This window comes from Chenopodium quinoa, unplaced genomic scaffold (assembly GCF_001683475.1).
Source record: "Chenopodium quinoa cultivar QQ74 unplaced genomic scaffold, ASM168347v1, whole genome shotgun sequence".
In the NCBI taxonomy this organism is placed as follows: domain Eukaryota; kingdom Viridiplantae; phylum Streptophyta; class Magnoliopsida; order Caryophyllales; family Amaranthaceae; genus Chenopodium; species Chenopodium quinoa.
In genome coordinates this window covers 954,867-963,359 of record NW_018744362.1, presented here as the reverse complement: position 1 = coordinate 963,359, position 8,493 = coordinate 954,867, and the positions used below count along the sequence as shown (strand labels likewise).

The 8,493-nt window shown below is 36.5% G+C and overlaps 1 long non-coding RNA gene and 1 pseudogene across 5 annotated transcripts; both read left to right on the top strand.

Annotated features, from left to right (window-relative positions):
* Positions 1 to 1,183: 1,183 nt before the first annotated feature.
* LOC110696370 lies at positions 1,184 to 2,673 on the top strand (annotated as a pseudogene).
* A 165-nt stretch (positions 2,674 to 2,838) lies between these two features.
* LOC110696385 lies at positions 2,839 to 8,170 on the top strand. 5 transcript variants are annotated; one of them, XR_002506276.1, is made up of 6 exons: positions 2,839 to 3,257; positions 3,368 to 3,415; positions 4,310 to 4,562; positions 5,327 to 6,036; positions 6,240 to 6,331; positions 8,125 to 8,170. It is a non-coding gene; the product is annotated as an uncharacterized LOC110696385 (long non-coding RNA). The 5 variants fall into 5 exon arrangements; XR_002506279.1 differs by having other exon boundaries at positions 3,368 to 4,562; positions 5,327 to 5,408; positions 5,738 to 6,036; XR_002506277.1 differs by having other exon boundaries at positions 3,368 to 4,562; positions 5,327 to 5,643; positions 5,738 to 6,036.
* Positions 8,171 to 8,493: the final 323 nt, after the last annotated feature.

Here is an 8,493-nt window from a genome sequence, read left to right as displayed (position 1 = left end):
GCTTAAAGTTCTCGAGGTTCGCCGTGCTAAGGCCATTAAAGAGTTGGAGCAGAAGAAAGCTGCCCGTAAAGAAAGGCTATGTGATTTTAATTTGTTTTTGTGATAGTGATTGACTAATTTCAAGGTTTTCATTGTAATTAGTGGTAATTATGGTGTATTGTATTTTATCAACAAAATAATTATGGTGTATTGTAATGTTGTTTAATGTCACGTAATGTAATTATGTGTTATGTTAAGTTACTTGACAATTGGACCTGGTGATGACAATTGGACATTACATTTAAGAAACAAAATCGTGCAAAACTGTATATTACATGGCCAAACCTCATTTAACATAATTATGCATTGATTTGAAGTGGTGACAGAATCAATTTATTTGGGTTTTGTTGATGATTTGGGTGAAGTTTTGGCTGTCATAATTGAGTGGGTGTTGAGTGTTTGATAAGTTTATGTGACTAGTTTAGGTGCCTTTGTGTGGTGGGCATTTCAAACGTGAAATTTCTCATTTAATTAAAATTTGAATTAAGATGCATGCTTTGTTGGCTTGTCATGGAGGAAGGGTTTGGAGTACAATCGTCTAGTATATATGGTGTAAACTAGTTGATTAGCTTAGCTACTTTGGAATGCATATTTTTGGGGTCTCCTGATAGAGTTGATCTTGTTGAGATGCTATGGTTGAATGTGGAGCAAGAAACTAGCAGAATTTAATATCTAAGGTGAAGGGGGATATAAAAGATACACCATTGAAGAAAGTAAAGAAAAAGTTGGTTTACAAAATATTCCTGAGATGCTATTGCCAATGATTGAACGCGGGATAAACACTCACAGAGTATTTTTTATCATGCACATAGCAACTTGACTGGACGTAAAGCTCTTTGGGGAGCTATTTGCCCTGCTAACATCCCCTTCCACCAGTTCCATTTGTGTCTTTGGAGGATTGGAGGGAGAAAAGGGGAGAAGGACATTGCACAACCATTTAGCATGTTGTTGGCTAGGCTTCTTGGTACGTTTCGTTATGATGTTGGTTGGTTGACCAAAATGTAGCTTGATTTAGGCAGGTCTAATTTCCATCAGTATGCTAGCAGAACTTTTGACTCACCCCTTCTCCTGGATAGTGTTGTATAGAGTACAATTGTACATTGTTGGTTGATTGATCTTCATAGACAATGTTTACAATGTAAGCATGGTTGCTTTTAAAAGTGAAAATTGGGAGGTATCATACTATCATGTACATGTAAGCTGATATGTTCTGTGCTTCCATATATACTCGAGGACAAGACTGCTAACATTGAGGAGCAACCTGTTGAGGAGGAAAAAGGAGTGGTTCCTGCCAAAGAATTCATTAAAAACTGAGGTATGTGAGGTTTGTATTACAACTTTAAACATGTGTAGTAGTTGCAGATAAATTGTTTTGAGTTTTTTATGCAGGTAATTCTGACAGGGAGTTTTACAAGGAGCTAGTCAAGGTTATTGAGGCATCTGATGTTATTTGGAAGTCCTTGATACTTGTGATCCCCTTGGTACTAGATGTGTAGATATGGAGAAATTGGTTCTGAACTCAGGTCCTAATAAGAAGCTTGTTTTGCTGTAAAGACTAGTTGTCCATTATGGAGTCCAAGTGTGCTGGCTTTATGCTAGGCAGATGCTCTGAAAACTTAACGCATGTTCAAATTATTTTTTGAGATGGATGGTTATTGTTTAGGGGGTTTGTGGTGGTTCTTGGTATATCATAAATTTGAATTAAACCTTCTCCCCAATATTATGAATTACATATTGGATTTATTCAATCTTGTATGAGTCTCTGAGGTTTAGGGGTTGTTTTAGTCTCTAGCACAATAACTCTTGTTTTGCTAATGGATCACACCCTTCTGGTGTCGTTTTATCTCAATGTATTATGTACCTGAAGATTTAGATGGTAGTTTTCCGCCCATGTGCTCCCTTAAGTTTAAGCTGTTTCATATTAAAGAAGCTATGGTTTGTCTATTGTATTCTAAACTGTTGCCTATATATCAGATCTTGTACCTTGTGAAGCAGTTGAAAAAGGGATAAAATATCTTAGAGAAGAACTACCAGCAATGGTTTTAAGTGCAGCACCCAAGAGCAAAGATCAAACTTGAGGTGGAAGTCCTCAAAATCCTCAAAGGCTGCAAAACCTAGCAACATTTTGCAGACTAGTGACTGTCTTGGAGCAAACACTCTAATTAAATTGCTTAAAAATTACTCAAGGAGTCATGAGGTACGAGTTTAGAAGTCCGTGAAACTTTTTTAGATTGCCGGCCATCAATGTAAATCAGTTGATGTTAAATGCGAGTATTTTAGTACTGTGTGATCCTTAGCAAGCGATCTTATCATAATCATTGTTGGTTCTCTGCTGTTTTGGGGCCTTTCCAGATTAAAAAGTCAATGACTGTTGGGATTGTGGGGCTTCCCAATGTTGGCAAGAGTAGTTTCATCAATAGTTTGAAGAGAAGCCATGTCGCTAAAGTTGGTGCGACTCCTGGATTAACTAGATCCTTCCAAGGAGTTCAGTTGGACAAAAATGTCAAGTTGATGGATTGTATAGGAGTTGTTATGCGTAAATCTGGGCAAAGTAATGCAACTGTCACTAGTGGAAAAAGCGTCATTTGCAGCGCACTATTTGCAGCACATCCATATACAGAACGCTACAACTAATGGTTAGTCACCGCAAGTCAAAAATTTAATGAGTTAATTGCAGCGTTCTTTGCTAAAAAACGCTGCAAAAAAGCTATTAAATTTTATCGAGAACTATTTGCAACGTTCCAGCAGTAGTACGTTGCAAATAAATCGCTTTATTGCAACGTTCCCAAGTTCAGAGCGCTGCAAAAAAAAGGTATTTGCAACGTTTTGTTTTGGAGCACTGCAAATATGTCGAACAACCAAAGAATAATACAATCCAATTAATAAAAGTCCAGAAGTTCAGAACACTATCCCTTGCAAAACTAAAGCAAGCAGTTCAAAACACTTCCTCGCCCAAGCAAGTTCAACACCTTGCCGCCGTTCAGCCATTCGTCGCCGGAAGTTCTCCTCGTGTCAAGGGGATACCAACAACTTCTCCGTTAACTTCTCCTCGTCCAACAACTGATAAATTCACGAATAGATCGAGGGGATTGGGTTTCAGCCGTTTACTGTGTCAAAAAGGCAAATATTGGAGCATTAAGCTTTGATCTACAAGATCTAGTTCTTCCAATTAGCTTTGGATTTTGTTCTTCTTCTGTGTGATTTCCATCGCCCTAACTGTTAGTACACTACATCTCATTAAAATTAAGCCCCACTAATTTATTTTGATTTTTGTAATTCTTAATTGATAAATTTTAGATTTTGCTTGTTTTGGTTTGATGGAATGCAGTAGGATACCCATTAATTCTGCGTCGCCGTTGCCGTTGCCGTACAACTGGTTTTCTTAAACCCTAATTTCTATACCACTCATCAATTCTTGTTTTTGATTTTTTAATTATTGGTTTTCGTTTGATTTGAAGAATATCTGGTATGTTTGTTCGTATTTATGCCGAAGTTGTGTTTAATTGATTAATTTGTGATGTTGTTCTTTAATTGCTGTTTTTAGGGTTTATTTATGGTGTTGATTGATGCAATGTGAAATTTGAAAATTTGCCTATATAGTAGTGAGATTTCTGTGATATAATCGATAATTAGTTTACATCGGACAGGCTAATGATTATTTTAAAGGTTCGGAAAAATTAAATTATTAATGTGACGATTTTATGTGGCTTTAAGTTGCTTCGGTATCAATTTCTCGGTTTTGTTTATTTGTACCTTTTGTTCGGATTTAGTCATCACATTGTCGGGTTCAAATTATGCTATTGAAATGTTTTATTCATTCATTCAAATTACGCAAGGGCCTAGGGACATTATAAGTGCAAAACTCTCCTTTTGCAAATCTGATGGTGTGTTCTATTAACCTAATTTTTACTTATCTGAACTTATATGATCTGATTTGAACTTATCTGAACTTATTAGCCCTTATTAGAACTTATTTTAGTTATAAAATGAACTTAGGTAGCCCTGATTAACCCTTATCACAACTTATCTGAACTTATTTTTCCTGTACTTACCTTATCTGAACTTACTTTTCCTGAAATAAGTGAAAATAAGGTGAACAGAACAGCCTGAGCATAATGATTTTGCAGATTTTATTAGAAAAGCAAATTGGTTTATAGTAGTAGAGAAATTAGTTTGAGGGACTCTTAATGTAGTAGTGTTATTGGTATTTCTATCATCTTTTTAAGGTGGTTAGGTTCTGAGTCTAAGGTATCATATTATGTGGTTGCAGAATATGGATACTTCAAATCCTGCAGCATTGTAATCACTCCGCCTGTATGTTGGGCGGAAGGTTCGGGTAGCTATACAGGTGATACAATCTGATGGCAGTTCTTTGATTAAGAAATCAACTGATGATCATCAGCTCGTCACAAAGGGTTCGCCACCAACTCAACCACTTACCAAATATGTTGAGGTTATTGGTATTGCTGAGAGCAACCAATCGGTTCGTGCTGACATAATGACCAACTTTGGTGATAATTTTGGTACGTACAGTGAGTTCCTCTCTTTATTGTGTAATGTGTTTGGCTCTTTAACAATAGGTATAAATTGCTTAACCTGATTTGCTAGAAATGAAATATTTTTATTTGTTGTACTGTATGGAATTATTTGTAGGTGCAGTGATTCACATACCCTGTCCCCAGAAATATAACTCCTATAAGTTGGAATTATTTGTTTGCCTCATATTTCTCTGTTTTAATTCTGATTGTGAATTTCAATCGATTTTATCAACACATCTCTTTTACTGAATTTTGCTACTACATGTATTTTTATTGCTAGATCTCAGTTCTCTAATTGCTAGTTCTCTTGGCTTGTGGTCTGATGTGTTTGAGTCATAAGGTGTTGAATGAGAGTTGGGTGTCTTCTACTGTTTAAACAAGAATAAAGAGTTCTTTGCAACTTGTTTCTTGTATTGGAGTCTGAGATTTTGAGTAAAGTCCCTTTTTTTATTACTATGTAATATATATCCTCTAATTTAGTATTTTTGTTCTATTTGGTCATGAATGAATAAATAAAAGTAGAAGACATGATCGAGTTAGATGAGGAGGGGTCTGCTAAGTAGATTTGTTGAGTAATGGGGTAACGTATGCCTTTACAGTGAGAATAAGGGTGTGAAAGTGCACAAAGCACAAGGTACTAGCTATACTATTGAAGCCTTGAATAATTGATGCTTGAATCAGTGACTCCTTTATAAATAGGAAACATTTTGTCTAATTGTATAGGCTTATTCATTCAGTCTGTTTTGCAGGATAAAACAGGTAACTCATATCCTTGTCAGTCTCCCCTTGATTTGTTTATGTGTTCAAACAACAACCAACGTGTTTCTTGAGGTATCATTTCATTATACTCCCTATCTCCTTCATCCTGTTCTTCAAATTTTCAAACTGAATTCTTTGCATACATTGCTACTTTGAATTTATTAAAAAGGAATGTGTTGCATGAGATATTATCAGTTTGTTTAGTATGTTGTATGAGATGCACTACAATCTTTCATTAAGAAATCTGCAAGCATATTTGGCCTTACGAGAGGAAAGGTACAGGTTCACCAACGTGAACCGTTAGCAAGTAAGCCAAAGTCTTTTAAGAACGCCGGAGACTCTGTTGTTTACTTTGATAGTACTGGTGCTGTATCTACAACTGGTATTAGTTCTTCTTCCAGGTTAAAGGTCATTTCAAGTTCAGTGGTCGCTTCTACTGGTGAATCGATTGCTGCTTCTTCGTCTGAAAAATTTGTTTCATCTCCAGCATCAGAGTCAGTGAATCAGCCTGATTTGAATGCACATGTAGGAGCCAAATCTGCAGCTGATCAAGTGATGGGTGTGGGGGAATTTCAAACTGCCAACACTCCCACCTCTGCCTCCAGCACTACCATCCCTTTGAAGAGGCGCAAGCCTTGGGAAAGAAAAGTGCCTGCTACACTCTTCTCCAGGGCTCAGTTGATCAGATTATGAGCACATGGTAATCTGATCTGTGCCATCAAATGGTTTTGAATTGATGGCTGTTTTATTTTGATTAAATGTGCTTGTGTTCGGCTATGATGGCATTCAGTTGTCAATGAGAATTGACAACATGCCCAAGCGGTTTTTCTTTTTCTTTTTTGCAGACTTGTTAGCTAATATAGTTAGGCATACATGATTAATGGGATGCATGAACACATGCAGGGTCCAAGCAATTGGCAGACGTTTTATGGCTTAGATATCAACTCAGAGAGGGGGCTTGTTCTAGTTGCTGATAACTTCGGCTATCTGTACATGTAAGTATATCTGTTACTCTTTCGTTTGAATGAGTTGTTGGAAGTACTGAATTGTTCGTAGTAGTGACATGTAGCGTTTTGAATAGGAAAACACTGTTGTTACTTGGGCACTGTGTGTATTACTAGTACTCTGTAGTTGTTTATTTATTTATTTTATCAATAGTACTCCGTATTTTGTACATACATAAAATGAAACAAAAAATGTTAACACAGCTTCTATTGTGATTTGTGACTGAGTTTTCATATATCCGCTCTGGTTTGAGGTCCACATGCTTAGTGTAGGAAATTATGTAATGTTCATGGCTTTATATATATACTACTTTTTTTTTATATACTAGTTTTGTGTCCGAGCGATGCCCAGATTGTTGATATAAAATTTCAGTATAAACTTTTTTGATTGAATGTTAAATACGGTCCTACAATCCCTTTTGATGATGTGGATATTTAGACATACGATGTCGCATATTTAATTAAATGATAGTGTACCTTTTGTAGTTTTGTTTGTGAATTATTTTTATTAAAATATCGACTTGAAATTATTTTTATTGAACTTAAATTATTTTTTTATTAATTCTCTATTATTTTTTTAAATAAATTAAATATATTATAAATTGATCTTATATTAAAGAACTTTTTAAAACAGATTTTATGATGGAAATGATATTTATTAAAAGTTATGATTAAGTTTATATATATGAAGTATTAGAATTATATTAATATTAAAACTCTATACAATATTTTAATCTTAAAAAAAAACTATATAAAATTCACTTACTTAGTATCATATGTGTCACAATAATATCTATTTTCGCCTACAAAAAACTGTAATGTCAAGTGTCACTAGCGATGCCCGGATTGTTGATAAAATTGTAAGATAAACTTTTTTGTTTGAATGTTAAATATGGTCAAATAAACCCTTTTATTAATGCAGAAGAGTAAAATAATAATAATTATTTAAAGGCTTTTTAAGTGAAAACCCCATAAAGTTCTAAGACCTTGCTATCATTGATCTGAATTTTATGGGATTTGTTAAACATCGCCCACAAATTACTACATAAAGCCCACAAAATTCACTTGGTTTCCCTAAATTGCCCTTGACCTTAAAAAAAAAAACACTCACACTCTCATCACTCACACTCTCATTGCTCATCTTCTTTCAACCTCTCTTAAAAAAAAAAAATTCAAAATGACGGCAATGTCGAGGCGGCAAGGCAAGGAAGTGGCGGCGGCGGCGGAGGGAAGGATGTCCCAAGGTGGAAAGGTATATTTTGTTAAAAAAAAAAAAAAAGGGGGAAAACCGCCGTGAAAGCGGTGGGGCGCCCTGGCTGGACGCCCAGCCGGCGGTGGTGGCGCCAGATGCAGACGCCGCCACCAGTTGGCTGGCGCCTGGGCTGGACGCCACCGCCACGGTTGCGGCGCTTAGACTAAACGCCACCACCGTGGCGGTGGCGTCCAGCCCAGACGCCAGCCAACTGGTGGCGGCGTCTGCATCTAGCGCCACCACCGCCGGCTGGGCGTCCAGCCAGGGCGCCCCCCCCTTTTTTTTTTTTTTTTTTTTAAATTTTTCTAAAAAATTGTTTTTAAATTTTTTTTTTTTTTTTTTTGTAATATAATTTTGAATTGTTTTTATATTTTGTTGTTTATTTTTATATATTTTTTCAATTACGTTGTATTTTTTCTACGTTTATATTTTGTTTACTATTATTTGTTTGTTTTTAGTGTATTTGATTTGCGATGATGATTATTTATCGTATAAATTTTTGTATGTTTATATATTTTAAAATTTTGTGTAGGGTCGTCATGGTGGGGGGAAGAATATAGAGCTTCTTAGTAGAAGTTATTCAGTGGAGAGGTCGGGGCATAGACATGTCAGATCCCGTGGTATTTCGGCCTCAGTTCGTAGAGAACGGATCCACCGTCGGGATGAGGATGACGATGACGATGATGATGCTGAGGAGGGTGACCAGGAGGAGGAGCAGGAGGAGGGCGCAGATGAGGATGAGGATGTGGACGATGGCAGTGGACCGTATGATGATTACGGTCCATTCAGTCAGAGGGTTGATGACATGTACGAGACGCATATGGTGGAGGTGCGTAAGGGTAGGGGTGGTAGATTTGTTAGTAGATCTGGCACATCATCTGCGTCCACTGTCTCTGGGGCA